General features: G+C 36.0%; 2 protein-coding genes and 1 long non-coding RNA gene across 7 annotated transcripts in view; 1 reads left to right on the top strand and 2 right to left on the bottom strand.

The window, feature by feature from the left end:
* LOC108700312 overlaps window positions 1-19,899 on the bottom strand; it is a 782,191-nt gene that overhangs the window by 447,895 nt on the left and 314,397 nt on the right. The gene's annotated exons all lie outside the window — the stretch shown is intronic.
* Window positions 1-19,899, top strand: part of npas3.S (neuronal PAS domain protein 3 S homeolog) — a 334,397-nt gene that overhangs the window by 244,835 nt on the left and 69,663 nt on the right. The gene's annotated exons all lie outside the window — the stretch shown is intronic.
* On the bottom strand, window positions 137-18,137 carry LOC121397799. Its single transcript, XR_005963929.1, has 5 exons — window positions 18,072-18,137; window positions 13,311-13,439; window positions 7,363-7,419; window positions 3,507-3,557; window positions 137-1,743 (listed from the first exon to the last, which is right to left on the bottom strand). It is a non-coding gene; the product is annotated as an uncharacterized LOC121397799 (long non-coding RNA).

A 19,899-nucleotide genomic window follows, 5' to 3' on the forward strand; every position in this document is an offset into this window, starting at 1 on the left:
TATGTAACACTGAAATGTATAACTGACTAAGATGCTGTCATATCTGTTTAGGGTAAGAAACTATAAAAAGACGAGTATTTTTTGTAGTTCAAGCAAATATGAAAAAACAAGTATATTTCTTGCAGTGCAAGCAATATAAAAACACAAAAGTTTATTTCTTGCAGTGCAAGTAACTATGAAAAAACAAGTTTAAGCAAATGTGAAACAACAAGTGTATTTCTTGCAGTGCAAGTAAATATGAACACACACAAGTTTATTTCTTGCAGTGCACGCAAATATGAAAAACAAGTGTACAGTATTTCTTGAAGTGCAAGCAAATATAAAAAAAACAACCATTTTCTTGCAGTGTAGAAACAATGAAAACTGCCTGTGACACACACTAAACATTAAAGGGGAACTATTATGAATTTTTAGTGCCAAGTATAACCGAATGGCCCACAAGGAGTTTAATCACTAGTAATGAATCTCTGCAGGCAACTAATCTCCTACAAATGCTAACCAACAGCATGGTGAATCGATGACTGAAGCATGTGTTCCTTTAGTCTTCTAAAGTCGCAAGACCAAAGCGACTCTTGGTTTGACCACCAGCGATTTACTTTATTACAAGTGGGAAAGCATTTGGAGGAAATTAGTCACCTGCAGAAGCAGAGATTTATGGCTGGTGATTAAACTCCCCCATGGACCATTTACCTTAATAGTTTCTGTAAAAAGAAATCATTCCTTAAACATGTTTTTTAATTTTGTATTGTTGTGAAGCTCACTGAATTCATAGCTTTCTGCAATGTTCCTTCCTCACTTCTGGCAGGCTGTCAAAATCATTGTTGCACACTCTATTACTCTTCTAATAATTGGAGTGATTGTACTAACAAACCCTGTCTCTTTTTTCAGCCATGCTTTGCAGAGAATCCATGTAAAGTCAATAGTAAAGGCTGTATATCTTATTAATATTGTGTAGGGCATAGTGAAAAGAAGACCCCACTGTGCTGTAAACAATATTCCTGTGTTTACATTCTCATGCACACTCCCTTGAATGCACGGCAGCACTGTGCCTTGCACAATGATTATAACACATACAGCACTTACTGATGACTTCACGAGGAATGGATGAAAAAAAGAGACAGTATTTGTTAGCATAAGCACTCCTACTACTGGTTAAATAACTTGGAGAAACAATGATTTTGGCAGCTTGCCAGAAGTGAGGAAGGAATGCTGCTCTTGATGCAGTGATCTTCATCTGTTATCTTCACAATGGTAGAAAATTAAGTCCTTTTTACATAAACTATTTTTTATCTATTCAGAATTCATGATAGTTCCTCCTTAAATGAACAGAAAATATACAACAAAAGATAATAATTTTTCATATTTCTTTTTAACAGTTCTGAATGGGATACAATTGCTTGATAGGCTACAGACCAATGACTGTGCTTTAAATTTTTAATTAGACAGTGCTAAATACTGCCCCATTCATAAGAGCAGTCAATAAGAAATATAAAAAATTATTATCCTTGGTTGTTTTGGCATTGACAAACAACTGAAGCTCATTGTTGCATGTGTGTGCAATTGGATAAACACGATCCTCATCATGAATGAACGATATTCGTGGCCTTGGAGAAAATCCTAGAGCGGGTATATTTCCACTTCCCGTGGCAAATGCGAGGATGTGGCTGGGTTTCAGTTTTTTTATAAATGCAACCTCTTCGTCTGCAAGTTGTTTACAATCTAGGATTTCAAAATAGGTTCCATCTAAAAAAAAAAAAAAAAACAGATATTAACAAACCCGTTATCCAACAGAGAAAGAGAGAGCAAGGATATGTAACTTTTTTTTTATAAACAAATGTTTTTATTTATTTTCACAAAGTAAGCAAACACAAATAAAATAAAATAGTAATCGAAAGTAATAGAAATTTGGAGGAGCAAAGGGAGAGAAAGTAGAGAAAAGAGTTGCCATAAACCGTATAGGTTAACATTATTAGGTATCGCACAAAGGAAATCACTTCACCAGTTTCATTTAACAATAGTTATAAGGTGCGGAAAAACCATAGCCAAACTGCAAGCCATATTGCTTAAAGGGATGCTGTCATGGGAAAAAGAATTTTTTTCCAAAATGAATCAGTTAATAGTGCTACTCCAGCAGAATTCTGCACTGAAATCCGTTTCTCAAAAGAGAAAACAGATTTTTTTATATTCATTTGAAATGCTACTTATTAGGCTAAAGTAGCATAGGGCTAATGGCATAAACCAATAGGACGCATGGCAATTAAAGGGGTCGTTCACCTTCAAACAACTAGTTGTTTTCAGAGAGATCACCAGAAATAATGACTTTTTCCAATTGCTTTCTTTTTTGTATGTGTCACTGTTTTTCTGAAGTTTAAGGTGTAATTTTTCACGTTCTAAAGCAGCTCTGGGAGGGGGGGTCGCCGACCCTACAAACTGTTCTAAATTGAACAATCCGAAAACAACTGAACTGAAAAAAATGTTTGGAAGGTGAACAACCACTTTAATATTAGTATCAGTTTGTATCATAGTTGTCATAGTTAAAAAAAAAAAACATTTGTGAAGTTCATACTTTTATGCAAGCAAAATCTACCTAGGTAACTGTTAGCTAATCATTTGTGTATTGCATACAAGGGGCATGGCCAAAACCTTTGGTACTATGTGCTTGTGTTCAGGGGGAGCCCCTGATGAATAACTTGTATGGGGCTCAATAATTTCTGATGGTGGCCCTGAGTATCGTGAGATTATAGTGATTTATTTATAAAGCATAACAATTTACCAGATCACTTTTAGTAAAAGAGAAATGAGGAGAGCACTCAGTAAGCATGAAAGTGCTGTTTTTACTTGTTTAAGTAACCACCAGTACACATATTATATTGGTGGTTGCAGGGCTGGTCCTATCAAATGTGGGGCCCAATTGGGACCATGTTGGCGGGGCCCCTAGACAAAGTGTTGCTGGCTACTGACACAGCAAGTATTTAGGAAAATAAGGGCATACAGGCACAAAATAGAAAGGAAAGGGGCAGTGCGGGGCCCCCAGAGGTGCGGGGCCCAATTGGTCCAATTGGCCTAAGGCCGGCCCTGGGTGGTTGGCATTAAACAAGTAACCACAGCATTTTCATGCTTACTGAGTGCTCTCCTCATTTCTCTTTTACGTAAAGTATTCATATCAGGAAAGTGGTGACCTGTATGAGGAAAGTTGCACTATTATCTTGAACCAAGTGGGCAGTGCATTTTTGGACACTTCAGTACTTTTGAATTTGCATGTTGCAGGGCTGCACTGCTCATTCAAATTAAACTACAGTCAGTGAAGCTGGATTTTCTAGACATGTTGCTGAATTTTCAAGTGATCTGGTTAGCCTAATTTAAAGACTTTGCCATAGTTTTCAACCAACAGGTTCTTTAAATAGTGTATATTTTGTATTCCTGTAAAAAATATTTAGCTAATGGGTATGTATATTTTTTGACAGTGGGGAAATTAACATTTTGTTGGTATTCAAATACACACATACCTGATTAATAGTAGAATTAACTTGGCTGGGTTTTGTTGGAAGTTGAAATGTCTAAAAAAAAAAAAAAAGTTATTTTATTAAGGGGCTATTTTCTGGTGGTTACGAGAAGAAATCTAATTAAATCTGCACCAAATATTAAATTTTCACATATCTATTTTTTTTTTCAAGTTTCACAAATAAAAAGTTTTGGAGCGAAAAAACATCATCAAATCCATTCAAAGTAATAATCATCTGCAGAGAAAAATCATTACTTACACATTACTTAAGCAGAAAATATGGTGCTCATTTATAAACACTGGTTAAATTTGCAACCACTCACTGATAATCCATTCTCAGCCAGCTTCAGATAGAAAAATAAATGCACGTCTGATTTGTCATCATTGGCTACTGCCCAGTTGCCAATTTGCCAAGTGTTCATAAAATGCCCTAAGCAGTTCCTGATTTTATACTGCACTAATGTTTGCTTACTAACTCCAACTTCCCTTAGCACTAGATTGTTTTAATTTCTATCAGTCTTGGACTGACCCACAATTAGACTTTTAATATGGAGTTTTAATATGGACCATTTAGTCACAGATAGGAAGAGAGGAGAAGGTGTCACCTGCCAATCAAGCTTACTGTTAGACAATATCTGTTGATCAGCCAGAAAAGAAGTGGAGTCTCACCTCTGCTCTTTAGTTTGTGCTGTTTATTGTAATGAATAGAACAATTTAAAGATAACTATACATGTGTGTGACAGATACAGTGCAGGCCAGACATGTATGCCTAAATTAATTTTGATTTGTTTTGTTGGCAGACCCTATACACGAGATCACAGTTAGCCAATAAGTGAAGTTGTTATAAGTGAATTGTAAAAGTTATATAGAGAGAGAGTGTGTCTGTGTGTGTGAAAAAATTTTTTTGCAACGTTTAGGCTGGACAGCTCAAGTGAGGAACCGAAATGTTGAAAAAAAATGTTTTTCACTTTTTTTCAAGACCTGACTGGTGCAGTCTTTTCATTGTGGTATATACACACACACACATATATATATATATTTCTCTAGTCGGCCCTCCTGTCAGTGCAGACGTATGGGTTATGTCCAGGTTCACCTCTGGAGGCAGGACAGAAGAATTGGTTTCTTGGCCCCTCCCTCAGGATATATAGGCTGGCTCCACCTCTGTTCCCCAGTTCTTTGTCCTGTCTTGGAGGTGAAGGACAGAAATTCTTCTTCTAGTTTTATTTATTTATATTTTTTTACAACATTTGATATGGAGGCATGCAGTTCTGTCTCCCACCGATTCAAGCTGATCCCTCCTGGCTGGCATTTTGCAGTTAGTGGACAGCCTTATACACACATTATGGAGGCATGCAGAGCTGTCTCCCATTGTGTCAGGATTCTTCCTCCTTACTGGCAATTAACAGTAGGTGGAGTAGATCAGACTAATTATTACTCCCCAGGGCTAGGTATGCAGTGCTACCACAGAGCCCAGTGAGAATTGTCTCAGGTACACATGGGGTTAATCCCCATGGGCAGCATGGAGAGCTACTTTGAGTCTGTTCACGGTATCCAGAGCCTTTATTACTAAAGTGCTGTGTCCCTAGGTAAGCAGAATCGCTCATTCAGTGTGGCGAACTTTCCAATACAGCGCAAGGCACTATGTCTGGTAAGCGCGCTCTGTGCAACCAGAATCCACCATCTTCCTTTTAGGTGACCGCTTCTGTTTTGGCGTGAAAGACGGAACGCAACGTTACGCAAAGTCATTACATCATAGCGCAGCACCATTTCTAGTTGCGCATCACAACAGGAGCAGTCAGCACACTGAGCTCTCATGGCCAGCGTGCAAGGCGTTTACACACAGCCTTTATTACACCAAAACTGTGCAACTATACAATTGCTACCTCTACTATGGAAAGAGCAGACTCGCTTAGGAACTTAAGAGTCGTCATGCAGGCTGCAAACTCTGTAAAGAAATCAACTAAGAAGCCAGCAAAATTGGTTAAATGCAGAAAATTTAGGCATACTCTGAGAAAGTCAGAATCTTTATACTGCACTGACTGTAAGCCTCTTGAGCCACCAACCCTATTTCCACAGGATATTAATCTTGACACTAACTCAGCCATACTGGAGCTACAAGGAAATGAGGAGTCCATTTCTAATGATCCAATAACTATGCAACCAGTTTCTCATGTAATACCACAACTCCCTCCTCAGGTAGGAGACTTCTTAAGAGTAGATAAAGACAGTGTTCCAACCTCCTACCATACCACAAAGAGCCACCAAACGTAAGGCTCAATACCTTCCACCTGACATGTCTGATAGTGAGGAAGGCCCCTCATCTAATGTTGATGCCATTTCCTTTCATGATTCAATGTTACCAGAATCAGAGGGGGTGACTTCTGACTCAATCAGTGATTCAGAATCAGAGCAACCTACATTTGCCAAACCAGATATTTCCAGGAAGCTCCTTAGAGAGATGATGGAGACATTAGAGATAAAAGATGAAGCCACGGCTTTCTCAAAAGTCGATAGGGTCCTAGGTGTACACCAAAATAAATCCCGGTCATTCACCATATTCAAGTCAATCACCCAAACTATTGACACTGAATGGTCACAACCAGACCGGCGATTTACCTTGAATAAAAGATTTTATGATACTTATCCAGTTCCAGAGGAACAGTGCAAAGTTTAGGATAAACCACCAAAGATTGATTAGCTATTTATAGTGTTTCTAAACAAACTACCTTGCCAACCGAAGAAGCGGCCTTTAGAGATCCTATGGACAGGAAATCAGAGTCTTCCCTAAAAAGAGCTTACACTCAAATGGCAGCTATTCTCAGACCAGCAGCAGCAGGCCTGGCCCGCACAGCTAAACAATGGGCACAAGAGAGAGCTGAAAATCCACCGGCTTCAGCTCAGGATTTAGACAGGCACATCAGTAGACTAGATACTACCCTGTCCTTCGTAGCAGATTCAGCCCTTGAAATCGTCCGCCTGGCGGCAAAGTCTTCAGCCAATTCGGTGATGGCTCGAAGGGCCCTATGGCTTCGCCAGTGGTCAGGGGACACAGCTTCTAAAAACAAGCTGCTTTGTTTGGACCAGATCTCAAACAAATTATCACTGAAGTTACGGGTGGAAAGAGCACCTTCCTTCCAACAGGAAAAAAAGGGTGTCAAGACCAATTAAGCCCTAATGCCAACAGATCTACTGGTAGACACACATGGTCTACTCCCAACCGCAATTTTTGTTCCTTTTGTTCCCCTTACTTTCTTACCAGTAACACAAGACGGGGCAAGGCCCAATAAACAACAGTGGCAGCAACAGGGTAGACACAGAAAGCCTACCACCCCTAAAGCCACTTCAGCCTGACTGCCTCCAACAATTACCCATAGTAGGAGGGCGCCTGTCCACCTTCCTATCCTGCTGGGAAACACATGTTCTGGACAGTTGGGTACTCCAGATTATCAAAGAGGGCTACAGAATACACTTCACAAGAGGGCCGACTAGAGAAAAAGGGATTTATACTCCTAATAAATTCTTTTCTAGTAGGCCCACCCAGGCTGATTTTAGTATGGGTGTCAGGACTCTCTACTCTGTCTCTCTATCTCTATAATTCCTACTTGTGTCTATTGACCTTCCTTCATATCTTGCTGTCTCTTCATCACCTCACCAAGTTTTACAACAGAACTGGGGAAAAGAGGTGGAGCCAGCCTATATATCCTGAGGGAGGGGCCAAGAAACCAATTCTTCTGTTCTGCCTCCAAGGTGAACCTGGACATAACCCATACGTCTGCATTGACAGTTCGGGCCTACTTTTATTTTTTCTATGGGAAATACAAATAAATGTTTTGTGTTCACATATTGTAACATAAACATACCTGTTCAGTAGCAGAATTGCGGTGTCCTTGTTTTGTTAAATGATGTGACCCTAGAGGCTAAAAAAAATGTTAAATATATATAGCAAAAGGACCCACAGTTCATGTACAAGGCGTCCTAATGTGGACCCAAATATTAATCAATTAAAAGTTTGATTCACTGTACATAGGGATATATATATATTTACATACAGAGCTGGCAATGGGGGGACAGTTGTCCTGGGCCTTCTGGGTTTCTGGGTTTAAAGGGGTTGTTCAACTTTGAGATAACTTTTAGAATGATGTGGAGAGTAATATTCTGAGTCATTTGCAATTGGTTTTCTTTTTTTTTATTATTTGTGGTTTTTGAGTTATTTAGCTTTTTATTTAGCAGCTCTTCAGTTTGCAATTTAAGCAGTCTGGTAACTACGGTCCAAATTCCCCTAGCAACCATGCAATGATTTGAACAAGAGACTGGAATATAAATAGGAGAGACCTGAGTAGAAAGATGAGTAATAAAAAGTAGCTATAACAATACATGTAGCCTTACAGAGCATTTGTTTTTTAGTAGGAGTCATCAACGCCCATTTGAAAGCTGGAAAGAGTCAGAAAACTATAAAAAATAAATAATGAAGACCAATTGAAAAGTTGCTTAGAGTTGGCCACTCTATAACATACTAAAAGTTACCTTAAAGGTGAACCACCCCTTTAAGTAAAAACTAGGCAAGATATGGATTAAAAAGGAGAATTCAACCTGTGGGGGAAAAAAACTTTTTTTCCCACAGGTTGAATTCTCCTTTAATGTTCCTGCCTCCCTCTCCCACTGCATGTTGGGCAATGTAATTTTTGTTTAACAATTTGCCTGCTACCAAGGTTAATGTAAAACTATAATACCCAATATTTTGCTTAAATTGCAAACCAAAGAGTTGCTGAATAAAAAGCTAAATAACTAAAAAATAACAAATAATAAACAATTAAATCCAATTGCAAATTGTCTCAGAATATCACGCTGAACAACCCATTTAAGACTTAAAAACCCATCACAGCAAGAGAAAAACAAAGCAAGCATAATAATATAAATGCAGTGCTATTATCTCTATAGACCTCTGTATAGCCCTTTGCACCCTTGAACCACTTCATCAGCTAACTGGATGTATGTGCATTGAATTTCAGCACCAAAATGCAAGAGTTTGTATTTTGACACCTTAAAAAAATAAATAAATAAATAAATGCCCTACTCCCTAACCCTGACTTTATAGTGCGAAACCTGCAAGGGGTGGTGTATGTCCTCTCACCTCTGCGTTTAGCTATATTTTTTGACTAATAAAAGCTTAGATGCTTCATGTTTTGCCATGAGAGTCCTGGTATCACTGGACTTGGATTGGCTAGAGGTTAATGTTTGACCCATTCTGCAGCCAATCAAATGCCTGCATGGCAGTACCAGGGCTTGAACCAGCAGCATCAAGGGAGATCGATATTAGGGAGCGGGAAAGTGCAGGAATTCCTGTCTCTGAAGTTTTTCTGCAGCTGACACTGGGGATAATTAGCATCACCTTCCACCCAAACAGTTCTATAAGAACTGCAGTAAAGAATTGTCTTAATCAAACAAATACTTTAGACAGTCCCTCAGTGCTGAAAACTTTGCAGCATCTCTCACCTTAACAGCATTAACCCTTTGCCTTGCTGTAACCAGAAATGTTTTAAGTAGATGTACACTCTGTGGATTAAACTTTGGTTCTTAAGTATTACAGGCGATAAAAAACAAGCATTTATTCTGTTATTTGTGTTCTGGGTATTGTACATTAAATTTGTAATGATTTTATTCTCTTATTTAGTGTGTTACTTATTATAGATAAGCATAGAATTAGCATTGAATTTATCCTACATTTTCTGGGGAGTCGGGGCATAATACATGAAACTGGCATGGAATTGATGTTACCCAATGTTCAGGGGGGCATTGTAAATGAAAGTGACTGGTATCAGTACCCACTGTGCTGGGGTATCATTACTCTATCACTGTATTTAATAAGTGTCCACTGCCTTTCACTATATTCTTTGGATGAATTAGCAGGTTGGTTTCAAAGGTTGAACTTGATGGGTAAATGTATTTATTCAACCTAAATTACTGTGTTACTATGTCAGTGAGCAATAAAGCACCTAAACATATTTTCTGTCAAGGATACAGTGATTTCAGTGTTGGAATATTGAAAGGTATTCCTGAAAAATACAGTTCCGACTGAACTTTGTACTGAAGTTGGTGGGAATTGTAGAGATAGTTACAGGTTATCATACTGGTGCAAATCTTACGTTTAATATATTGCCTTGTATACAGCCAACTTTAGCCTCTCCAAACAAAAAAATCAAATTCCATCTATGCATTTCGGCACCAAAATCTCCCACCTGTGCCTGCACCCACATTAACCCAGTGGTTCAGGCTGTGGGCAAGGAAGGAATCTGGCACTAGTTTAGGTCTGATTCTTGTTCAGCAGGTTTTCTGCAGGCTGAGAATCAGCTCCCTGTGGCATCTGTCTAACTTTGGTCTCACATAGGTACCTAACCTACTAATCTGCTGTCAGAGTCTTGACACATGACTAAAGAATATGGTATATTCAAGGTGCTTCATATCAGTGAGATACTGCTGGCACAGCAATCTAGTACAACAAGGACCAAATGAACAGTTAGTTCTAGGAGCATACACATTGATGCTACTCTCCCTACTGAATGTAACAATTTCATTTTACCTTTCAATGCTAAGGGTCAGAAAGGGGACAACAATTATTCTACGTGTCACTTTATTAACCGTTACACAGAATACTGTGTAAAATAACTTTCAAGGTTAACTGTAGGTTAAACCAAAAATGCATCTGCCTCTTTCATCTGCACAGTGTGCCTGAATAGAGCATGATCATTTATTGAAGCATAAATGCTGTGGGTGATCTAAGATACTAAACTAAACTACTAATCTGCTATGAGTGAGGACACATGGCTGAGAAATAAGATATAGACAAGGTATATATACAGATATTGCTGGCACAGTGATCAGGTTCTAGGCACATGCACATTACTACCTCTCCCCCACTTGAAAATGTTTCTATTTCACATTCACTCCATTTCTCAGGGTCAGAAAGGGGACAGCAGCCTTTCAGTAGAATTAGTACTAAGTATTAAAGGGGTTTTTCACCATTGATATAACTTTTAGTATGATGTAGAGAGTGATATTCGGAGACAATTTGCAATTGGTTTTCATCTTTTATTATTTGTGGTTTTTAACTTATTTAGTTTTTATTCAGCAGATCTCCAGTTTGCAGTTTCAGCAAACTGGTTGCTAGGGTCCAAATTACCCTAGCAACCATGTACTGATTTGAATAAGAGACTGGAATATGAATAGGAGAGGACCTGAATAGAAATATGAGTAATAAAACGTAGCAATAACAATTAATGTGTAGCCTTACAGAGTATTTGCTTTTAAAAGGGGTCAGCGACGCCCATTTGAAAGCTGCAAAGAGTCAGAATAAAAAGGCAAATAACTATAAAACTATAAAAAATATATAATCAAAACCAAATTAAAAGTTGCTTAGAATTGGCCATTTTATGACATACTAAAAGTTAACTTAAAGGTGAACCACCCCTTTAACGTGTACGCTAACGGTTCACAATACCTATTGGTTAAATCTAACATGCATCTGCTATAATTACGCCTTAAATAACTAGTTGTATTTAGAGTGTAATACATTATGATTAAAGGTTGCTTTGGAATCAGCACACAAGAGAAAGAAACTTGAAATTGTACTGCAAAATGTGTGAATGCTCATTTGTGTGTGTGTGTGTGTGTATATATAAATATATATATATATATATACACATTTGTGGAAAATGCTGTTGGACTCTATTATTAGAATCAACATTTTTACACCCCATTGAGGGTCAAAACGTCGATTCTAATAAAGTTTGTTTTACTGCAAAAGTCCCTAGAGTGCAACAGCATTTTTCACAAATTCTATATAATACTACTGTTAGCACCAGGGCACTATCTCTATTAAAGTGTGTGCAGCAGCCTTACAGACTTTAATCAGGTCAGGTTGTGGGTCTCATATACAGCAAGTTTTACTCCTTTAAAACCTTTTTTCCTCTTTTGACTGATCAAGCATTGGGTATAAAGAAGTAAAATTTAGCTGATGAATATTTAGTAGATGAAAATTAACTAAACATTTCAATAGACCACCACTTGATAAATATTGTAATGATTGTTTGATAAATATGACTTTAAATTCCTCAAAAATGTGTATACTTATAAATGTCTGTGTTAAAAAGGAACTTTTGTGCAAATAAACTTTTTTATAAGCTTCATATCATGGAAGTAAAAAAAAATCAAAAATTATGTACTGTTTCTGAAATATTAAAGTAACTTTTCAGTATCCCCCATTTAGCAATCTCTCTTCATGCAGGCATTTGGGACAGATTTTAATTAACAGGTCTAATACATCTTTTAATTGTTTTATTTTGCCTAGAAACTGAATTATAGTTAAATAACATAACCAACACCAGTACAAACAAAAACTAGCACAATACCACGCTCCAGTATAAATCCTATAGAGAGATATAATTATTTTGAAAGAGTGAGATCCAATTCATCTTCTAGGCAAACGGCATAAAACCAAGCAACACACACACACACACAGACATAATTTTAATTGATTATATGTATGGTTTCTAATTTCGAGAAGATAAAGCACATATACAGTTTTAATTTTTGCAATAGTTTTCCATTAAGCTAAATGCTGAGACAAGAAACAAGGTCAATTAAAACTTGGTAGCTAGTTAAAAAGATAAAAAAGAAAAAACAAGGACTGACAAAGAAACAGAGACAGAAAATAGATGGGCAAGGTGATAGGCAAAAGCTAGCAGTGACTTTCAATCAAGTTCTCTATTGTACGTATATGCCAATGCAAAAATCACAGACTGGAGTTCTAACAATAATTAAATAAAACTGAAACTGCAATGTTTGATAAGCTCAATTAAAATAGCTTGAAAATAAATTCTCCACTGGATAGATATATAGATGATAGATAGACAGATAGATGCAGAAAACGAATAAAAAAATCACACAGACTTAAGCATTAAAGGTGTGCTTCTTCAACTTTGAGATAACTTTTAATATGATGTAGAGTGTTATTCTGAGACAATTTGTAATTTGTTTTTATTTTTTATTATTTGTGGTTTTTGAGTTATTTAACTTTTTATTCAGCAGCTCTGCAATTTGCATTTTAAGCAATTCGGTTGCTAGGGTGCAAATTCCCCTAGCAACCATGCACTAGTTTGAATAATAGACTGGAATATGAAAAGGAACGAAGCTGAATTGAAAGATCAGGAATAGAAAGTAATATATTTGTAGAATGAATAGAATAATATATATATATATATATATATATATACATACATAAAGATTTATAAATATATATATATATATATATATATACTCCCTGTGAGTGCCTGCTTTATGGTCTACATATTCTACATATTCTTTATCATGGCACCCGGGAAAAAACCTAAACGGTGTGCACCTTGGATTTGGGAATATATATATATAGAGAGAGAGATGCAGAGAATAATCACATAAACTTAAGCTCAAGCATTAACAACCCCCTATAAAAGAATCTGCAGTGCTTTTAGAGCTAATATAAATTAAGAATTGGAATTGTACTGTTTGAGTTAAGATAAAATGCAGTTTAAATGGGGAGACAAGAATCAAAAAACAAATTTAAATTCTGCAACTGCTATTGAACAATAATTCAAATAAAAGCTGGAATATGCAAATGTAATGATGACAGTAAAATTTCCCAATTATAAAAAACAAGCTAAACAAGTCTGAAAAAAGCAAGTTGTGCAAATTTTAAGATGTACACCTTACAGCAAGATACCCATATGTTGGTATACACCACTAGAGAGATGAATAGAATCACTGTCAGACTTACCCCAGTGTTGGAGCTTGTAGAGGACCAATTCTCAACTATTTTTGAAAGGTTCAAAATGCTGTCAGCTAATAGCTTCACATTAATACCCCTAGGATCCATTCTGGAGAGCATGTGCTAGAAAATGGCAACCTCAGGGGAGTGGCAAGAAGTTGCAGGATCAGAAAAAAAATGAAACCTAATATTATTGGCCAAATAACTGTTGCTATTTGAAAGGTGAATGAATAGATAAATGGACTTCAGTTAAAGAGTGCTTGTTATTGGTTAAGAAGTATGCTTGCATCTCATTGGTTCACTAATTTGACTGACAGAAATTCACAAAATAGTTATCTGGATCTAAAAAATATCTGTTTTGTCTGTTTTATCTGTTTTGTCTAACTTAACTATTTTGTAATGTTAAACTGGTAAATCAGAGACATTATTTTTAACATCATTCATTCTGTAAAGTGCCTTTACACTTCACTGGTTCTGTTTTATGGATTTTATAACTTTCAAAGACACAGACACATGGATTTGACTTTTTAGAACTAATTCTCTATTTCTCCTGCATGGCAAAGCAAAAATCAAATAGATTTCTATTCTCTGATAAAAATTAACTTCTATGACTGGAACGGCATTGTTTTCTTAGAGTTAGGATGCAGCTTAATGCAGCTAGAAACTAGCTCAATTAAAAGATTTCAAAAAGATTTCAAAAAGATTTCAAAAAGATTTCAAAAATAAACTCTCCAGATGAAAGACATATATAGAGAGAGAGAGCAAGTGAGAGAGAGAGATTATAAATGATAGATAGCTGATGATCTTGGGAAAAAAAACTGCACCATTTGATAGAGAGAAAATATAGTTAATACATAGAGAAATAGAGAGAAAATAGAGATACATAGACAGAGATAAACATATAGACAAGATATAGACAAGGAAAAAACAAAGCAAAAAAACACAGACATAGATGTTCTACGGGTTAAAGTAGATAAGTAGAAAGTAAAAATCACAAATACTGAAGCTGTGACAAACATCAACAGAATAAGGAGCTCTAAACAAGCTTTCACAGTGGTGGCAAAAAAGGCTACCTCAGTAAAAAACATTCTGCTGTTTTTCTACAGGCCATTGCTCCCGAAGAAACTGCACCAGACAAAGAAATATACAGATATATAATGAAGTAGGGGGGAATAGATAGATAATAAATAGATAGATGATGGCAAAGCAAAAACACTAAAGATGTGACAAACATTAACAGCTTAAAAAAACTAAACAAACTTTCACAACCTCGATGACTGCAAGTGCATTGTTTGAGCTAAAGGGGAAGTTCACCTTTAATTGAAATTTTAATATGTTTTAGAATGGCTTATTCTAAGGCAACAGTTGCTCTCCGTTGCTTTTTTTTATGGTTTTTAAATTATTTGCCTTCTGCTGACTCTTTACAGCTTCAAACAGGGGTCACCGACCCCACCTAAAACACAAATGTCCTGTAAGGCTACAAACTTGTCATTGCTACTTTTTATTACTCATCTATTTTGGCCCTCACTTATTCATATTCCTGTCTCTAATTCAAATTAATGCATGGTTGCTAGGGTAATTTGGACCCTAGCAACCATATTGCTGAAATTGCAAACTGGAGAGTTGTTGAATAAAGCAAAAAAACTACAAATAATAAAAAATGAAAACCAATTGCAAATTGTCTCAGAATATGACTCTCTACTTAATGTAAAACTTGATTTATAGGTGAACAACCCCTTTAAAGGACAAGTAAAGCATGTTTCACTATGAGGTTGCTATATTAGATGATAAATATGATAGATAATAGATGAGAGTGAGAGAGGATTGCTATATTAAATGATAGATAGATAGATAGATAGATAGATAGATGAGAGAAAGAGAGAGAATTGCTATATTAAATGATAGATAGATAGATAGAAGAGAGTGAGAGAGAAAGAGGGAGAGGATAGATAGATGCTAGATATATAGTATTGGTATATACAGGTATGGGACCTGTTATCCAGAATGCTCGGGACCTGGGGTTTTCCGGATAACGGATCTTTCCGTAATTTGGGTCTTCATGCCTTAAGTCTACTAGAAATTAATTTAAACATTAAATAAACCCAATAGGTTGGTTTTGCTTCCAATAAGGATTAATTATATCTTAGTTGGGATCAAGTATAAGCTACTGTTTTATTATTACACAGAAAAAGGAAATCATTTTTGAAAATTTGGATTATTTGGGTAAAATGGAGTCTATGGGAGACAGCCATTCCATAATTCGGAGCTTTCTGGATATCGGGTTTCCGGATAAGGGATCCTATACCTGTACTATACTATAGGGATAGGGACCCCTGAATTAAGAGATAAATAAATAGCATGTTTTTATCCTTTTTAAGTTAGCTGGCCAGTCAATTATGGATTGTATGCTTATTATTAATTGAAGTGGTTTTTAAATTATTTGCCTTCTGCTGACTCTTTACAGTTTCAAACAGGGGTCACCGACCCCACCTAAAACACAAGTGTCCTGTAAGGCTACAAACTTGTCATTGCTACTTTTTATTACTCATCTATTTTGGCCCTCACTTATTCATATTCCTGTCTCTAATTCAAATTAATGCATGGTTGCTAGGGTAATTTGGACCCTAGCAACCATATTGCTGAAATTGCAAACTGGAGAGTTGTTGAATAAAGCAAAAAAACTACAAATAATAAAAAATGAAAACCAATTGCAAATTGTCTCAGAATATGACTCTCTACTTAATGTAAAACTTGATTTATAGGTGAACAACCCCTTTAAAGGACAAGTAAAGCATGTTTCACTATGAGGTTGCTATATTAGATGATAAATATGATAGATAATAGATGAGAGTGAGAGAGGATTGCTATATTAGATGATAGATAGATAGAAGAGAGTGCGAGACAGAAAGAGCGAGAGGATACATATATTAGATGCTAGATATATAGTATTGGTATATACAGGTATGGGACCTGTTATCCAGAATGCTCGGGACCTGGGGTTTTCCGGATAACGGATCTTTCCGTAATTTGGGTCTTCATGCCTTAAGTCTACTAGAAATTAATTTAAACATTAAATAAACCCAATAGGTTGGTTTTGCTTCCAATAAGGATTAATTATATCTTAGTTGGGATCAAGTACATGCTACTGTTTTATTATTACAGAGAAAAAGGAAATCATTTTTGAAAATTTGGATTATTTGTATAAAATGGAGTCTATGGGAGATAGCCATTCCATAATTCGGTGCTTTCTAGATATCGGGTTTCCGGATAAGGGATCCTATACCTGTACTATACTATAGGGATAGGGACCCCTGAATTAAGAGATAAATAAATAGCATGTTTTTATCCTTTTTAAGTTAGCTGGCCAGTCAATTATGGATTGTATGCTTATTATTAATTGAAGTGGTTTTTAAATTATTTGCCTTCTGCTGACTCTTTACAGCTTCAAACAGGGGTCACCGACCCCACCTAAAACACAAGTGTCCTGTAAGGCTACAAACTTGTCATTGCTACTTTTTATTACTCATCTATTTTGGCCCTCACTTATTCATATTCCTGTCTCTAATTCAAATTAATGCATGGTTGCTAGGGTAATTTGGACCCTAGCAACCATATTGCTGAAATTGCAAACTGGAGAGTTGTTGAATAAAGCAAAAAAACTACAAATAATAAAAAATGAAAACCAATTGCAAATTGTTTCAGAATATGACCCTCTACTTAATGTAAAACTTGATTTATAGGTGAACAACCCCTTTAAAGGATAAGTAAAGCATGTTTCACTATGAGGTTGCTATATTAGATGATAAATATTATAGATAATAGATGAGAGTGAGAGAGGATTGCTATATTAGATGATAGATAGATAGATAGATAGATAGATAGATAGATAGATAGATAGATAGATAGATAGATAATAGATAGACAGATAGATAGATAGATAGATAGATAGATAGATGAGAGAAAGAGAGAGAATTGCTATATTAAATGATAGATAGAAGAGAGTGAGAGACAGAAAGAGGGAGAGGATAGATATATTAGATGCTAGATATATAGTATTGGTATATACAGGTATGGGACCTGTTATCCAGAATGCTCGGGACCTGGGGTTTTCTGGATAACGGATCTTTCCGTAATTTGGGTCTTCATGCCTTAAGTCTACTAGAAATTAATTTAAACATTAAATAAACCCAATAGGTTGGTTTTGCTTCCAATAAGGATTAATTATATCTTAGTTGGGATCAAGTACATGCTACTGTTTTATTATTACAGAGAAAAAGGAAATCATTTTTAAAAATTTGGATTATTTGGGTAAAATGGAGTCTATGGGAGACAGCCATTCCATAATTCGGAGCTTTCTGGATATCGGGTTTCCGGATAAGGGATCCAATACCTGTACTATACTATAGGGATAGGGACCCCTGAATTAAGAGATAAATAAATAGCATGTTTTTATCCTTTTTAAGTTAGCTGGCCAGTCAATTATGGATTGTATGCTTATTATTAATTGAAGTAGTAAAAAATAGAAGCTAAATAAGTCTGAAAAGCAAGTTGTGCAAATTTTAAGATGTACACCTTACAGCAAGATACCCATATGTTGGTATACACCACTAGAGAGATGAATAGAATCACTGTCAGACTTACCCCAGTGTTGGAGCTTGTAGAGGACCAATTCTCAACTATTTTTGAAAGGTTCAAAATGCTGTCAGCTAATAGCTTCACATTAATACCCCTAGGATCCATTCTGGAGAGCATGTGCTAGAAAATGGCAACCTCAGGGGAGTGGAAACATGGCAAGAAGCTGCAGGATCAGAAAAAAAGTGAAACCTAATATTATTGGCCAAATAACTGTTGCTATTTGAAAGGTGAATTAATAGATAAATGGACTTCAGTTAAAGAGTGCTTGTTATTGGTTAAGAAGTATGCTTGCATCTCATTGGTTCACTAATTTGACTGACAGAAATGTTTCACAGAATAGATAATCTGAAAATATCTGTTTTGTCTGTTTTATCTGTTTTGTCTAACTTAACTATTGTGTTGATATTGGTTTTGTTGAACTTGTGTTAATTTGTTGATATTATGGATTCTGTGATAGGTTATATTCCTTTCTGTAATAAGCATCTATTTTGTCACTTCAAACTGGTAAATTATAGTGAGATATCAATTGTGTGGATTCACATATGATAGCCGCTTACAACATTATATATTTTGTTCTAGTTTTTTTTACATAATTCATCTTGTAGTTACCTTTACACATCACTAGTTTTGTTACATGGATTTTATACATTTGAGAAACAAAATACAGTGTGAAAGACAAAATGCTTGTTTACAATACTTTGATATCCTATTTGTACAGAAATCAGATTTTGTTCTCATTTTTGACTAAACATACTGCTTTTGTATATTTTCTACCAAAATATCTGACCACAGTTATATATGTATCCTGGTAAAATGTATTTTGTGCCTCAACTATATTGAAGTTATTTTTGCAGACAGAATGTACTTTTTGTCAACATAATGTACATGGGACAAACGGCACCCCATACTGAGCTGCACTCTTCTCTTAGGGTAGAACTACACGGCGAGATCAATGCGTCAATGTGTCAAGGCGACAAAAATTAAGTTAAGAAATACAAATGTCGGATATTGTTGCAGCGTCGAATAGGTCAGTTTTCGATCGAATAGGTCCATATTCAGCCGAATTCGAATCGTACAAATCAAAGGACTAGCGCATTCGATCAAATTCGATTAAAAGTTTTTCCCAAAAAAAAAGCTTAGATTTTTCAAAGTCCACCAATTGATTCCAAATAGGAATAGGACTTTGCTTGTTAGATGGAGTTGAGATGGTTAGAAACAGTTCTTGAAGCATATTGGATGGGGACATTGAAACCCTAAGGGGCATATTTATCAAGGGTCGAATTTCGAATTGAAAAAACTTCGAAATTTAAATTCAAAAAGACCAACCGAAATTAAGTCAAAGTGTTTTTTTTTTGGTCGAATAGGTCAGTTTTCATTTGAATAGGTCCATATTCAGCCGAATTAGAATCGTACGAATCAAAGGACTAGCGCATTCGATCGAATTCGATTTGAAGTTTTTCCCCAAAAAAAAAGCTTAGATTTTTCAAAGTCCACCAATTCACTCCAAATAGGTTCTAGGAGGTCCCCCATAGGCTAAAACAGCAATTTGGCAGGTTTTAGATGGTGAATGGTCGAAGTTGAATTTTTAAAGCGACAGTACATGATAAATTTCAATATTCAAATGTTTTTTTTAAAGTACATAAAAAATAGCTTGAAATTCAAATTTTTTTTCATTCGAAAATTCACCTCGACCTTTGATAAATCTGCCCCTAAGTGTTCTGACCCTATTGTGAGCCACTAATGAATGAGGAGATGCTGTTCTCCAGCAACCCATGGACCCATTGATTTCTGTTGCTCTTATGGATCATATTGCCTTTATATATTACATATCAGTGCGATTATCACTGGCAAATAGTGGTTACTGGTTATTTAAGTCTGTCGGGCTCATTTATCAACACTGGGCAAATTTGCTCATGGGCAGTTACCTATAGCAACCAATCAGTGATTATCTTTTTAAAGCCAG

Source organism: Xenopus laevis, chromosome 8S, assembly GCF_017654675.1.
Source record: "Xenopus laevis strain J_2021 chromosome 8S, Xenopus_laevis_v10.1, whole genome shotgun sequence".
Classification (NCBI taxonomy): Eukaryota; Metazoa; Chordata; class Amphibia; order Anura; family Pipidae; genus Xenopus; species Xenopus laevis.